The sequence below is a fragment of the Balearica regulorum genome, chromosome 2 (genome assembly GCF_011004875.1).
Source record: "Balearica regulorum gibbericeps isolate bBalReg1 chromosome 2, bBalReg1.pri, whole genome shotgun sequence".
Taxonomy (NCBI): Eukaryota; Metazoa; Chordata; class Aves; order Gruiformes; family Gruidae; genus Balearica; species Balearica regulorum.
This window is the reverse complement of record NC_046185.1, coordinates 157,487,819-157,504,715: the sequence shown is the minus strand read 5'-3', so window position 1 is coordinate 157,504,715 and position 16,897 is coordinate 157,487,819. Positions and strand designations below refer to the sequence as shown.

The following is a 16,897-nucleotide window of genomic DNA, read 5'->3' as shown; positions in this document are numbered from 1 at the left end:
CAATTTGCCCATTTGATCTAATGAAAAATTTCAAAAGCCAATGACTAGTTTTGCAAAGGCAATTAAACACACAGACATCTACTTCGTTAACTGTTAGAGAAGATGGTTTTTAAATTCGAATGTCAGATTGTGCCTTGCTGATACCATTGATGTTCTGGAAGCATATTCTCTTCAGGGCCAATTTCTTTTCAAAAAGAAGTGTAATTGGATGGACCAGGCTAGGAATGGCTTTCATAGATAACATACATGGTAAAAGGTCTAAGAAAGCTGAAATAAACCCATAAATTATTCCGCAACAAAATTAAAGCAGAAAAGATTAATTAAGAAACCTGACTAGAATGCCTCCAAAAGTGAGGCATTAGACTGTTGCCCATGGAAGAAATGTTCCCTACAAAGCAAACACTGAACCAAGAATTAATTTAGAAAGTGACCCAGGATCAAATTCTCTCAGTCTCTCAAACCTTCTGTGCTCAGGACATTTTAATGAAAATCCTCCCCCCACCACCATTATTATAAAGCGCAGCTCTGCTAGTAATGGCAGGGTTACAATGACTACAACAGTTCCTGCCCTAGGAATTGGGTTATTTAGGTCTGAGGATGGTCAGATCTGATTAAGGCTAAAATGTTAGCGATGGCTTAAACTCCACCATGACAAGCTGTGTCCCCACAGTAGCATGCACTTCAGAAACAGGCCAGAAAGGGCAGAGCATGTTCTCAAATTATACTCCAGATGTCCTTTACTGCATTTACAGCAACTTTTATTCCTGGATTGCAGTCTGTGTGCTCCTATGCACTGATATAGCAAGTGACCCAAACTGCTCATTGCTTTATAAAAACTGAACAGCCAGAGTTCAGGCCAGAAGAGATCATTTGGCCATTTAACCAAACTGTTCATACCTCTCAGCCTTCAGCTTCATTTCTCTCTTCATATTAACTACCCAATGCTGCAGAAAAAACACATTCAATTAAAAAACAGTCAAAAAAAAAAACAAAAAACAATCAGGCTTATTTCATAGAATGGTTTGGGTTGGAAGGGACCCTAAAGATCATCCAGTTCCAATCCCTCTGCCATGGGCAGGCGACACCCTCCACTAGACCAGGTTGTTCAAAGCCCCGTCCAGCCTGATCTTGAACAGTTCCAGGGATGGGGCATCCACAACTTCTCTGGGCAACCTGTTCCAGTGCCTCACACAACCTCTCAAGCCTGTCAAGGTCCCTCTGGATGGCACCTCTTCCCTCCAGCGTGTCAACCACACCAAAAGCATAGTGTCATCAGCAAACTTGCTGAGGGTGCACTTGATCCCACTGTCCCAGTTGCTGACAATGATGTTAAACAGTACTGATCCCAGTACCAACCCCTGAGGAACACCACTCGTCACTGGTCTCCACTTGGACATTGAGCCGTTGACCACAACTCTCCGAGTGTGACCATCCAGCCAATTCCTTATCCACCGAGTGGTCCATCCATCGAATCCATGTCTCTCCAATTTAGAGACAAGGATGTCGTATGGGACAGTGTCAAATGTTTTGCACAAGTCCAAGCAGATGACCTCAGTTGCTCTTCCCTTATCCACCAATGCTGTAACCCTGTCATAGAAGGCCACCAGATTTGTCAGGCACGATTTGCCCTTAGTGAAGCCATGTTGGCTGTCACCGATCATCTCCTTATTTTGCATGTTCCTTAGCATAGTTTCCAGGAGGATATACTCCATGATCTTGCCAGACACAGATGTGAGTGACCAGCCTGTAGTTCCCCAGGTCTTCCCTTGAAGCAAGCAAAAAATAATTTATTATCTGCTTTCAGTTTTTGCCCACCAGTTCACATTAAGACTGTCGTCTTGTTTTGAAGAGGATCTAGTGCATGGTATTTGCTGAGCATTAAAATACCATCACGCTGTAGTCATGCAATCTCACAATATTCTTTGATAAATTGAACGAGTCTCATGTGCCTTAACATTTTCTCAAACCTAAAATTATTTCAGCTACTCTCTTCTGTCTCCATTCCAATTTTTGACAATCATTTTAAACACTGGCATGACAGTTTTCTGCAATATTCTCATAGTGGCCTTACCATTTCATTATACTTGAAAGTTAAATGAAAGACAGCCTCTACATCCCCAAGTTAGTCTTTGTTCTCACATCATGAATAATATTAAGATTTTTGCCATTATACCAGGGTAAAACCTATATGAAGTTGTTTTCCACCTATATCCATTACAGAGGAGTGGTTTGGGAGACTGTTCTTCCCTGTTTTGTACAGCACGCATTCTCACCTTCTAGAAGTACATCTTTACATTTGGGTGCTCCAAAACAATTTTTTTCTTGAAAGCACAAAAGCAGCCATATTCTCATCAAAAACCATTCTGCTCACTCCTTGATATTGGTCAACTCTGGCTGAGAACAAGGCCAAATCAAACAAGCCATATTCCTACTTTTTTTGCTAGCTCCTTTAAAATCTTTTAGCTTTATGCCATTATTTAAAAAAAAAAATAGATCTATGTATCTATCTGTTAAATCAACTCATACCATGGCTAGATCCTCCCCTTCCCCTCAATAATTACACCAGATTCATGCCCTTATATTTCTTAAGGATTTCTTATTCCCTTAATAACAACAGTGACATTACAGATTTATTTTTTTTTCCTTCACAAGAGATCTTGGAAGGCAAGAGAAAGCACAGAGCGTGAGAGGATAATTACATTCTGCACAACTGGAAAAATATATTTAACTTCATTAATAAATTCAAATACTGTAATTAGTATTTTAATTTAATCAACATAATTTAAATATATTAAAGAACAGAAATTAAGAAAAATCAACAAAAACTGTATGGACTTGCATTCTGTTTTTAACAATTGTATATTCACATCAATGTATTCAGTATCCTGGATAATAGATTATCATTGTTATTTTTGTGTATACTTTCTACATCCTCACAGTCCCTGTCTGTCTCCTTTTGGTTTTTTATTGCCACGGGAAGCAGGCAAGAAAGCTCATTTCTCTTCTGCTTGTATGGCATCTACTACGTGACTGGAGCTCCTTGCTACTATAGCTATATAAATAGCGAAAACATACAAGTGCGCAAGATGTGCAATATATGTTGATTATTCATTTACATAAACACATTCCATACCTGCAAATTAGCATGTTTACAATTGCTTACTATTGAATTAAAAAACCAAATAAATTCCCAAGTCCAGCTTTGTGTTCATTACAACCTGTGTTGCAATTACAGATCTAGTTAACTTCCTAATTTGCTTTCTGAGAACTTAAACTAATGCTTAACTTTAATTTAGGTGCCAATTCCATTGCAGATGTTCAGCATGTTGCTTGGTTAAAGGATTTGCAATTACACTCTGTAGATTTGTTCTTAACTCTCGGCTCTATTATCAATAAAGCAGAACTAAGCTCTGGCTCAGTGTCATCCCTGCCCTCTTAAGTTATGCATGAACCTGAGCTTTTTGCTATATGTTAGCGAAGAAAAAAAAAAAAGCTACAATACGGGAGCTTAATTCATTGAATAAGGAAGGACAAATCAAGAAGGATTTTTTTAGTCTGAGCTTCAATATCTCAATGAAAATTTCTACTTTTTTATATTTGCATACGTATACATTTTTTTTATATATATATAAAAATTTGTTAGGGTTTGGTGTTGGGTTTTTTCCCCCTTCATTTCCCACACCTGGTCATTCAATATGCAAAGTTGCTAAATGTAATTATGATATTGTACACCTGCACTTTTCTGTTGTCAGTAGGTACATCCACCTCCCCCCCCCCCAAAAAAAAAAAAAAAAAAAAGGAGAGAGAGAGAAAAAGCTGACCCTTTAAGTCCAGAAGGGCTGTGCCTTGGCATTGCTGCCCCTTGCATTACTGGCAAGATTTTATTTATTTATTTATTAAATTATGAGAAAGTTAATTACAGATAAGCACAAGTAATTCCAGAAAAGCCCAGTGACTACAGGCCTGTAAATAGTTGTCAAGACTTAACATTTATTTTTTGGCAGGGGTGTCTTATACCATTATTAGATTATACCATTATTAGATCCAGAGTCTACTGAAGGCATCAAGAGTTTGAGACATTGCACAGCTGGGCACTTCCCACACCGAGGCAACTGGACTTTGAGTTTTTCATCATATCGTCATATTGAAACTTAAAGACTTTTGCCATAAACCAGAAGTGTTCAAGTGCTCTGATGAGCAACATTTAAGGAACGGAAACAATCATCCCTACATATGGCATGTGAAAATCCCAACTAGAATACAGCTGCAGGTAGCAGCGAGATCAGTGAAGACCTGGACACAGATGGGTTTCTCTTTTCATCCCCCATATGAGGCACTCAGCTGAACCCAGCTCTGCAAAGTAGCCTGAATCCTTTCTGATCAGCTAGCCCAGAAACTCTCTTATGAATCCAAATGAAAACTTAAAATTCAGTTTAAAAATATATATTTACCTATTCCAACTACTGAAGCTTCACTTGAAGTTTGGCCAAAGTTTCAGGGCCATTTCTTTGCCTGAATTCCGGACAAGCAGCGTTTTCCTATGAGTTCCAGTTCTGAACTTGAACTTGCACCTTTACAAGCCTATTCATTGCAAGACAAAAGTATTCAGCTAAGTAGCTGCACACCTCCTACACAGCGCACCTCACAGTGAGTCAACCACACCAAAATGGTTATGCAATTTAATTACAACTTTGGATAATTTCTTTAAAATCAGGATGTGATTTTAGAGATTGGAAGCCCCATAAAGCCTTCAAAGGAGTGCCACAAATCCAACACTTGTTACATGGACAGAATAGCACACATTGTTGTGTCTTCTTTTGTCTTCTTCTAGGACTGGGAAGACTTGCGGTAAAGAATTTCAAAGGTATTTCAAGTATCTTCCATTTTGAGTATGTAAATCCAAGTCTTTAAAAAAATAATTCTATGTCTAGCGAATATTAAATATCCACATTCTCTCAAAACAGAGAAAGTTTAATCCAACATGTTGTTTGCAAACAAAAAGCTCAACTCCTGCAAAAGAGATAATTTTTGTGCTTTTTTTCATTTCAATTGATAAAATCAGTTTTAGAAAAATGTATTTCTTATTGAAAATAGCTAGATTTGTTTTTAACAGTACAACTATTTATTCCCTAATGCTATCATTAAAGGCACAAGCTTACTCTGTGAAGAATCTACAATCCAGTTAAAATACATTGTTACTACAGATAAGGATGTGCTTTTCCATATGTTCCCAACTAAAACTGTGTTTCAGGTTACTGACTCAAATCCATTTAATAAAAGATGGTAAAGACTTGATTTGTTGCTCAACTCTCTCAATTACACCCACTGAAAAAGCCAGAATTAAATTAATTTGATTTTGACCCTCTGTTCATTTCTACTATTTAGATTCTAAAGGGAAAAAAAAAAAATAAAAATACCACGTCAAAAAGCCACACTTCCCCTGGCAGCACGTGAACAAAGCAGATGACAAGTAAGTTCATTAAACTCCATTATTTTGAATTAGGTTGCAGAATTGTAGGAGCAGAGGCTATGGCACAGAGATCCTGCAGTGAGGACCAGACAAACCAAAATGTCCACAAAGCATGGAAAAAAAAAAATCTAGTTCTGGAACTGAGCTAATAAGGAAGCTGCTTTGCATCATAGCTAAGACAAAAATCACTGACAGCAGACATAGTTCCCTCTCCCCCAACAGTCTGCTATGGATGCCTGTCTCCCTCCCTCACATAATTATGCAGGTGTGTTACTTACCCACCAGGAAGATTTATTGAAACCCAAAGCAGATCTGAAACAAGGCCTCTGAAACCAGAGAAGTGCCTGGATCTGGCACAAGGAAAGCAGCGAGTGCTTATGGATGGAGTGGGAGAAGAGACAGGAGTCACCCCAATCTGGTTGGCTTAACCATAGCAAACTGCACCCTAAAACTTACCCCTGAGAAGACTTACTTTGGTCAAGAACAACACTATGACACTATGCAGCTGCACGGGTTCCAGGTTCAAGACCTCATGGTCAGCTTCATTCTGCTATAAAACAAATTAAATAAAAAGTTTTGTGTGTTGCAGGTTTAACTTGGTGTGTTTCCTTTGCAAAGGTAAATCGTAAATTTAAAGGAAAGTCTGAAATTAGTACATGTATCACAGTATTCTCAGAATTCTGGCAAAGTGCTTAATCTGAGCATTGAAATTTCTTTCACAAGATACAAAAGACTTCATAAATGTACGTTATTCGTGCTAAAAGCGCAACCCACTTCCTTACTTCTGCTCTACAGTTTTCTTCTTCACATGCAATACAGCAATCCCATGCCACGTCAACTTCCAACACTGTACACTACTTTTCATCAAAAATTTAGAACAGGACATACTTTTGAAGTTGTTTTCGCTTCACACTATGGACGCCTCCAAACATTTGGAGAAGTGTTCAGCAATCAGTAGTACCGCACTTCTCATTAAGGTCTAAACGGTAGGACAACAATGAGAAGAAAAACATCGCCAAATCACCGCAGAAGAGGACTGATTTTTACAATTACTACAGCAGATTTGTTCCAAATCAGAACAGCCGTTATACTGTCAAGGAGATTCAAGTTTCAGAAAGGAAATTGCATCACTAGCTGAATACCAAGAAGTCCAAAGAAAAGCAAAGTATTTAATGTATATAAATCTATGTTCATCTGTTAGAGTCTGTGCCACATGACAGATCATGTCATATTTTTGTGCATACAGAGCTATTCTGTTTCATTACGTGAGATCGCCTGAAAGATATTTGCATAGAAGTCTTTCAAATTACATAATCAATGGCATTGGATAGTACAAGTCTACGACATAATTCACATGAAAGGCTTATTTCAACAGCTACTGTATTACTTTCTTATTGTGAACCAGTAACAGCTACAAACCAAACTAATATTTAAAACATCTCCAATTTTAGACACACTGTGCAGCTGTGAACAACTGCCTTTCCAACAGGTGCTTTCAGCAGCAATCGAAGGAATTTTGAGATCTGCATAGGTCTGGTTTAATTTATTAATATGCCCCTTCCCATCCTCTCCAATAAACAGAAACCACATACTTAGGTGATTAGCTGATCTATAATCCTCAGAGGTATGGTCATTTATGAAGTCGGTCAGGAACTCAGATGGAAACACCACCTGTGAGGCATTTACATCTAGTTCAGAAGTGTTATTCTGCTAAAAAAGAGCAAGCATTGGAAATTAAAGCATTGACTATATAGGTGGTAACATGACTGCTGTTGCTTTTCAAAGCATCTCTCAGAAACAGAGCATTGTGCTTCGAAATTTTACGTGCAAGGTCAAGCATCTAAAAAAAGAATAAAATATATAGGTTACACTCCTTAACCCAGTCCTTTGTACCTACACATTATGACACAAAATATTTTATCCCTATAGAATTCTTTCCCCATTCATAATACAGGTGAAGGCTCATCACTAGGCATCTCGATCTGTGGCTGTAGAGGGTGTGAACTGATTTCTTACTCAATAAAAGCTTTTGTGAATTCAGGAGTATCATTTCCTTGTGGATTTCCACTATAGCATCTAAGATAAAAAGCAGGATACAGCCATCAAAAAGCACGTACAAGCAGGGGTTACCATTCAGATAGCCTTAGAAGTAAATATTCTCCTGCAGTTCTGTATGTGATTGAGTTGGACCTCTAGCGATTACGGCACACAATATATCTCTGCTCATTTATACATGTCATATCAGGTATAACTTTGTGCTGACATACACCTGAACAATTTTTTGATAAACATATTTAGGTACTCTAGAAACCTGTCCCATTACACACTTGTGCGCGTATGAATTAAACTGCTCATTTCTGTGTTATATTTGTGCTCTCCTAGCAACTGACTACTAGTCAGAGAGCCACATTTTGATCTTTAGCACTGCACACTGCTAAAAAACCCATCAACTTCATTCCTTACCCCAAAACCTGAAAACCCAATTACCACACCAGAGCATCAAGATGAACCAGCCTTCCCCGCTCAACAGCACATTCCCCGCCTTTCCCAAATCCAACTGCATGTAGACAAAAGAAAAAAGTGGTAATAAAGGGCAAGCCCAAAATGACCTGTAACCATCCTGAATCCACTCCTCTTGCACTTGTGACTGATTGACAAGGAGATAATTAACAGCCTCCTCGCACTGCTACACACCAGTCACAGCTCACTGTTGGTTTTTTCCCCAGCTCTTTTGGCAAGGCAGTGCCTGCCCATAAGCCCGCGTCTTCTGCAGGGTTTGCGGCTCCTGAGAAAAGGTGCTGCGGAGTCACGATGCCCGGGCTGTTCTCCAGCCAGCTCTCCCAGAGCTGTTAATGGTGACCTCTCATCGTGCCCAAGACTTTCAGGCTAAGGTTTACTTTTCAGTCTCGTAGCCTTTCTCTGGCATAAGTATTAAATGTTTTCCATACCATCTGCTCATCTATGATACAAGCAGGGTCAGCACAATGTATCAAAGTAATTTACGCTTATACATGCTGACTTACCGATAAATAACACATCAGTACTAAGATGAAACTGTCTACAGAGTTCCTAAGGTGCACAAGCATTACTGAGAGGCTTCCCCAGCTACACTGCATACATAACTGCCCATCACACCGTATAATAAAAGGATTTACCAGTTACCATCTGCTCCAGCTACCATAGAAGCATAACACTTAAGGCTAGTTACACCGTCATCGTGCTATAGCAATCCCAGTCTTAAAAGCTCAGCTCCACAGCCTTCCAACAGGTTGCTTTTCTATTGAAAACAACCTCAGAATGGAGAAGTCAGTCATCTTCCGAAAACTGAACCAAGATGCTGTATTAGTTGTGGGGAGAGGGGGCTGGCTCGTTGTGTTTTTAAAACTTGAGTTTCAAAATTCCATTTCCTTGTGAAATTTCAGGATTTACCACAGGCTATGAATTCTGCTTTCTGATCAGCATTACCTGTCAGCACCCTTCAATGATGCTGGGAGGGCAGATCTGGGTGCTTAGCTGTGGCTTCTGTACGATCCACTCTCGCAGTTGCTTCTGCGGGATGCCTGCCGCAGCAGGGTATGAGAGGGTTGATGGGGAGTCAAGAGACAGAGCTGCATTAATGCAGGAAAATAAAAGGTCAGAACTCAAGGATGGACTAATGAAAGGGAACAGGAAGAGAGAGCAATTCATTCTGGAGGAGAACAGACTGTTCGCTATTTTAAATTTCATGGGAAGTTAAGAATTTTCTCTCAAAATTAAACGTGTTTTTTTTCCAATACAACAATACTGCTACACCAATTCCCTTTTAACAGAAGTAGTCTTATTATAACTCAAAAAATACAGAAAAAAATATGAAATAAAAACCCACTAAATAATTATGTCATAATGCAAAATATTTCATTTTGCTGAAACATTTCATTTCCCTTCTACTAACACCTAAAAAATACTATAAATTGGAAAACAATGCATCATTGAAAAGGTACAATCTTTTAATTATGGATAAAATTGCTGTATTTCAGCACTTTTATTCACAACTATTTCTGATATAAAATTGCAAATAAAACATAACATTTTGATCATATAAGGCTGTATTCTGCCTGTTACTGACCAAGGATGAGCAGCTGCTCAAAATACAGTTTGCGTATATTCGTAAAACATTTAAAACAAAAAAGTGCTGACAGACCCGTAGCAACAGTACCCCTAAACACCTTGCTCAAATTCATCCATTTAATAAGAATGTCATCTAATAAGCAGGTCAGCAGAGAACTGCAAAGCAAACAGGGTAGCTCTGCTGCTGCAACTGCTCCCCAGACAATATTCTCATCACATACAAGATGACTTATTCTGTAATAAACTTATATATGGCGTAATAGTTATTTTAGCTATGCGTTTTCCAGATAGCAAATACTGTTATAATTTCTCCTTTAAGAATAATTTAGTTTGTTAAAGCCATACTCTTGGAAGTGAGCACCGTATACCCCTGGATTGTCTAAAAATGGAACCTTCCTTATTTCCACATCTGTGATTATTACAGCAAAATAAACCTGGTTCTGTATGGGAGAAGGGAAGAAGGATCAGAACTGTCCCCCAAAAGGGTCATAAGGATTGACTACCAGTAGTTAGAGTTATGGTCCAAATTATGCTCCCAAAGCACATTCAGCAAAAAAGTATTTTGGGGAGGTTTTCAGTTTCAGGTTTAAAAACAAAACAACAAAAAAAATAGCCACTTCTGCCCTGTTCTTCACTGAAAGGGCCTTGGGGAAATATCCAGGCACCTACAATGGCCTCATGCTGTGGGCACATCTCCAGCCATGGGAGCATTTCCCAGCTGGTCAGGATCACCTATGGCTGAGAGATGCCTCACACCAGGAGCACAGCCTCAGCCACAACCTGGAGGAACTTCCCTACCCAAATTAATGCCTTCATCCACAAGACCCCCAAGACATATTCTATCCCACCTGGCAATCACACTACCATACCCAGCAGTGGGCTGCAAGTCTAGGCCTCTGCCAGGTCACGAGGCGAGAAGGACCTTCCTTGGAACAAACATGGATATTGTTCTTCTGCTTATGGATTTTCTGATCAGTGGGGAAGAGATCCTTAGTGGGATATGGAGCCGTGTTATGACGGGACACACTCCTTAAAGCTGGGTTTCACCATCACCTTAGCTCTGAGCTCACAGATTTTTGATGTTAGCATACAAGATACTACAACATGGCCTCTGGCAGATCACCTATTGGCACAAAGGTCACGTGCAAACTACGTCCGGCCAACATTAGCATGCCTCTGGCCAAGCAGAAGACACAACCCAGCTTCATAATCAATCTTATTCCACCTTCTCTCCACACAAACCAAACGATGAAAGCCTGGGGGAACACCTTGCTCTCTCCTGCCGCTTGTTCAGAGTGGCAGAGGGGACACTGTTTCTGGCATATACCCGGATCCTCCAGAATGCACCAAGAGGATTACTTAACCCAGACCCAGGGTATTCTTGAGGTGAAGGCAGAGGCACACACCAAGGGCCAGACAGGTTTTTATAGGAGTGTCTAGCCCAACAGGCAACCCTTTCCGTCATACTGCCCACCAGACCGTGCAGCCCACAGGGCCCTCGTGGGGTACAAAGGTAGAAAGGAAAACCCACGTCATCCTGCCAGCATCAGCCACAGACGCTCCGAGCCAGATGATCCAGCTATGCTGCTCAGGGAACAGCAAAGAGCAAGTGCTATTTTCACATTAGCAATATTTCTGACCAGAGAAGGGAAGGGAAAAGGCAGACACTCCTGAGACTGGCCAAGCTGTCTGCTTTTGCTTGTGAAGACACTGGGAAGGGAGTATCTGGAAGCTGGAGAGAGCAGCCAAGAATCTCAAAAAAGCTTAGGATTTGGAAAGGGGATACTGGCCACAACAACACAAACAGAGCAGAATTGAGAGTGCTGTATCAGCTGACCATATCTTCTTATTATTCAGGTAACAGCTTAATTTAAGCATGCAAGTTTTCAAAACCTGTAGAAACTATATCACAGATATGGACATAATTTTAACTTTCCTTTCATATCACAGGAGAACATCTCAATACCTGTTTTCTTTAAGACTTTTTACACATCGCGTTTGACTACGTTTATGTTGCTTGCAGGGTACACATGAACATTGGGGTAAGACAGGTGGCATGCCACAAAAAAAAAAAAAAAATTGCATTTCCACAAGTTACTTCTAAGACATTAGCAAACTAATAAACTTGTTCCTGACCTAACAGCAGTGTCGCTAAGAGAGCCCAAATACTTATATACAAACAATAAAAGGATCAGTCACTGCTGCCACTTGTGGCTGATACTGAATCACTAAACAGCAAAGACTTGCAAAGTTGCAAGCATGCACATCAATACTGCAAAACTTTGCCATCTTGAATTACTTTTAAAAATCTTGATATTTTTGTTCTTTCTTCTCTCTTGTATCTGCCAGCTCTATCAAATTCTCTGAATCTTCTGCAGAAATGAAATTCTTCTATGAAATTCTTTGCTACCTTTACTGCCTATTCTCAAAACCAGTCCTGAATCCATCAGCTTTCCACACCCCATTCTGTTGTTGCTCCTTGTTATTGCACACCAATTTCACCATTCTCTTCCATTGTCTGACAACTAATTTTAACAGAAAAAAGTACTTGGCTGAATAATGGCAAATTAAGTAGTATTTCTAGACTAATCTCAGTCAAGACAATTTCTTTGCATTTCCTTTCCATCATACATAATGCCACTACATATTATAATTCAATTATCTCTCAGGAACAAAAAAAGAACGTACATCAGGTATTTGAAAGCTACTTTCTAAGCCATGTTATTGTTACTCGATCTCCTCTCAGAGTAAGCAAGTATTTTTAAGACAGTAAAACTTGACAGAGCAGTGACTTTACCTCTGTAACATTCTTGCTTACAAGTTTCATGTCCATCGTTATTGCGGTGGCAGACAACACACAAAGAAGGCTATTAGGTAATTCTGGAGTAGAACTTGGCATCTGGCTTTATCCATTCATTCAGAATTTCCCGCAATATTGATTGAACTGCCATTACAGCACCCATCCACAACTCCACATATCACATTGGCACCAACCTTGACAGATCCCATTACTACTTAAGTAACGGTATTTTTTGCAGAATCACAGATTATGTTCCTCCAGTTATGCTTCTCCTTGCAGTAGTTTCAATCATGACCCTGACATTGTCAGGCTGTCAATCGAGCCTCTCTCAGGCTTACAGCTCTACACTGCTAGCTCCTTTCATCCTACCTTAGCAACCTAGAAAACGCATCAGGCAAAACAAACAGTAATGGGATTTAGAGATTAGCTCATTCATCCAGCTACTGTCGAACCACTGTCGGGCAGGGCAAGACAACGATAACAGATTAAACCTGTTAAAAACAGGCACAGTGATTACTGGAGATACCCAGACACCTTAACCTGCTATGCTTGCCTACCGGCTTTATTCAGTAGATAACTAATAGACTCTCAACTGGTCAGAAATACCAGATGAAAGTTATTAAAACACAAACAAGCATATCAGCCCATCACAGTATTTTTGGTTTCTTTGCCTGACTAGGAAAAAAAAAAAAATATTAAAAAAATGAACTCCCACAACACCTACAGAACAAGAGGGATGTCCATGCAAGTGCTGTGTCTTATGGCCTTTTCTGACACGTTCTTTCCTATGCTCTCACTTTAGACAAAGCATTTTATTTACTATTTTTTCATACTTAACATTCTCTAAGAATAAGGTTATCAGACCTCAAAAGAATATGGAAGATTCAGGAAAATGAAGTTTCTTCCCCTTATATGTCTGGATCTTTTATATGATCTTCAGTGCCAGATCCCTGGCACTGAAGCTAACTCACTCCTCAAGTAAACCAAGACTTTCAACCTTCTCCTCACACAAGCACTCTTGATGCAAATGACCAAACAATGACTCATAGAATACAATTAGGGACCAACTCTACAAATTAATTTCCCAAGAGTGTTGTACTTTTCCCACATAAAAAAGGGCAAGTTTCCTATTTTGAAAGCAAATATTCTTTTAAAAAGTTGAAAATAAAATAGTATTTGCTATATTTTAAACTATACAAAATTATGGATTGATTCAAATATAATAGTCAAAGCATACCTACAGCAAATAGTATTTCCATGATATTTCTGAATATATACAATAACCCTCATTAAGTACGATTTTTTACTGTTTTCTCTTCAAAATTGCTGCTTTACCAAAACATGACACATCTCTCAAGTTCATACAAGCTTTCAGAACCCCCTAAGCTACTAACATACGCTGACATTTGACTCAGAAGTCAAGACCTAGCACAGTAAGATGTGTGGAGGGCTCCTATGAATCAAAAGAACAAATATTTGAGATTAATATTAATTTGAGTTAGTAACAGATTTGGGGATGGAAGCAGAGGTATAAGGGAGTGTCAACAGAAACAATGCCCAAGGTTTCTCTGTAGGAATCTGGTAGACTTAGTTTCTGTGCTTTTGACCCAGCTGGCTGCTGCAGAAAACAATATGCATGTTAATCCCAACAGAAATGGCTTCTTTGTCCCAGTGTTGATGAAGGGGGGGTGGAACATTTGCACTGCCTCCACACCACTCCACCATCACGCTTTCTCCATAGGTGTCCTTTTCTGAAAAGTACCCAGAGTCATGTCTTCCGCTAACCCAGCTCTGAGGCTCCTTTCATTGCCAAGGAGATCCCTCAGCCATGGAGGCAAAACCCCATTTCACTTTTGGTGACACCCTGGGAAGGAAAGATGAGGGTGTGAGGGCATGTACAGGAAGGAGGGCTGGGGGCGACCGAGGTGTCCCCAGCCTTTTACCACCTTTGGTATTCCCTAACTTCTTCCTCCCTCTCTTTCACAGCTCCAGGCTCTCTCTCCAGTCCCAAGGCATCTCTCTCCCCCATGCAGCGTCTTTTCAGTATCCCCACACTCGATTTGTATAAAAGTCAGCTTTTCCTTCCCTCAAGCAGCAAACGCTGCTCACACAGAGCATCCCAGGCTATGCCAAGAAGAAAAAGCGTCATGTCACCATCAGACCTCTCCAACACAGTGAGGACAGCATGGCCAGACCTGGAACAACACTGAGCTGAGGAGCTCTGGAGAACAGAGCTTACTGTGGCCCAGCTGAAAGAGCAGCAAACCACAACTTTTGCCGATCCTGTCCCCTGCACCAAAACTGCTGTAAGGGGCAGCTGAAGTCAGAATATCTCATCATCATCTGCTCAGCCTTGCCAGGAAGAGCTGCATTCTTCAGTTGAGTCTGAAGTTGATTCAGATACTGTTAACAGCAAAAGATGAAATTATGAGTGGTTAAAGCCCTACTCAGATTCTCCTCCACCTTCTGTAAAAAGGGCCACTAATCAATACTATTCACAGTTTCTTCAAGTGCAATTGTGTAAGACATTTCTGAGAAGCTGCTCACAGGGGGGAGAGTTAGCCGCTCGGCGCGCACCGTGCACAGACCTCTGCAGAGCACGGACCCAGCCGTGCAGACAGCACGGCTCACGGGCACAGACAGTAAACAAGTAGAAATAAATCAATCTGTTCCCCCATAAAATTGTTGCCACTTGAACTGCAGTATCTCCCACACTGATAATGTAGATAATTCTGTTTCATCTTGATTACGACTAGTATTAACACCCAAAGCAATAAAATCTTTCACATTATCATTTTATTCAAGCCAAAGGACAACCCTGCTGCAGTGACATATGGCTCTGCTCCTCTGCGAGTACATTAGTCTGCCTACAAAATTTCCTTGTCTTGCAAAGGATAATGCTTTTTAAAATCAATGACCTGCATTTATTTGTATTTTTTCACCAAGAAAACCTCACATATCATCATAATAAGCTTTCTATACAACAGATAGATCAGTTTTCTCACATTGTTCGCATTTTTTCTCCTCTAATGGAGTGGTTTTAGACTATGTCATTGATTATATAGCCAGGATATGCTTTCTTTTTTCCCCAGCAAAAAATTCAGCTGGGGGTGACAGACTGCAGAGCAATTCCTGCATAGTTGAAATAACATAAAGAACAGTCTAGGGTATATGGACAGAGGACCCAACTAAGTTTTACACCATTTTGAAGACAAGAGGCAGTTCACAGCCATTTACTTATGCACAATTTTCAACCTCAGGAGATTTGGTATGTCTGGATTTTTTATTTTTATTTTTTTTTTAAATCCCAAAAGTTTCTTTGTAGTATGTGTACTGGCATCCAAGCGAGCATCCCACACTGTGCAACAGGATTAAACCCTCTCCTGGCTGCATGATTTCCACCCATGTTACTGCAAGATGACCAGCTGCCATGGGGAGGGCAGAGATTACCCCAGGTTGCTTTTCTGGGAGCAAGATTTAACATTTCCACCTCAGGTCCCTGTCTGCCTCACAGAAACCGTGGGCCCCCATGGCCTGCAGAAGACCTTTACAAATGGCTCCTTGTAAGTCTTCCTTGTGAGGATGGAACGGATTTGTACTTTTGCATGGTTAGAAAGTATTTCTCTGCTTGAAGGTGCAGGTTCACATAATAAGGAGAGCTGCAGCTCCATAAAATTATAACAGCTGATGTACAAGCACTGGCTTATAAAATGCTAGGCATGAGCAGGTAGGAAGAAAACTGTTTATGCCGCCTCTTCTTTTTCCATCTAAACCTACACTTCTGAAAACAGCTGATTTCAGACCAAGAAAATTCTGTTTATTTATTGTTTTTAACAAAACGTCTTCTGCCTGTGCCAACAACTTCTTAATAGTAAACAGGATGCAAACTGCATGACATACAAGAGCAGATTTTGTTTAGCAAATGCTTAATGTCATTGTCATGGTTTCTAAAAAAGCAGCTTGTAATGGCACTGAAATTTGCACTTACTGCAGCTTAATTAACGAATACCCATTTCCCATTTATATCTCATGTAGAGACTTTCAGATTAAAAAAAGGGAAATATTTACTCATGTACTACTGTATGTGAATGAAACGTATGATAAAACCCTTAGCCCTAGAATTCTGAACTATCATTTCCTTTGGTCTGTGATGAAATAATGTAGTCATTCTGCCCATAGCTGAAGGGAAATCATAAGGTATTATTTGAACCAGGTGATCTGCATTTGTGGGTTACTTGTTTAAGCAAAGCAGAAAGGAACCATCACAATAACTCCACAAGCCATTCCAGCCCTGAGAAAGTATGGCATCTCCAGAACCAAGTTTTAGTTAATGTGTGTTGGCCGAGAGACATGCGAGGCTAGAAAAAGATTCTTTGCGGTAGATTTTTGAGGTGGAATAATGTTTTTGAAGCTACAGATGTCTTCCATTCTGAAAATATGCTCTTAACCTCTATTCTGGTCATAACTTATTTACCATGCCAACAAAATACACTGAAACCTGTAAATCTTTTTTGGCATGA

General features: G+C 39.9%; 1 protein-coding gene across 3 annotated transcripts in view; it reads right to left on the bottom strand.

Moving 5' to 3' along the window:
- PTPRN2 (protein tyrosine phosphatase receptor type N2) overlaps positions 1-16,897 on the bottom strand; it is a 674,941-nt gene that overhangs the window by 575,402 nt on the left and 82,642 nt on the right. The gene's annotated exons all lie outside the window — the stretch shown is intronic.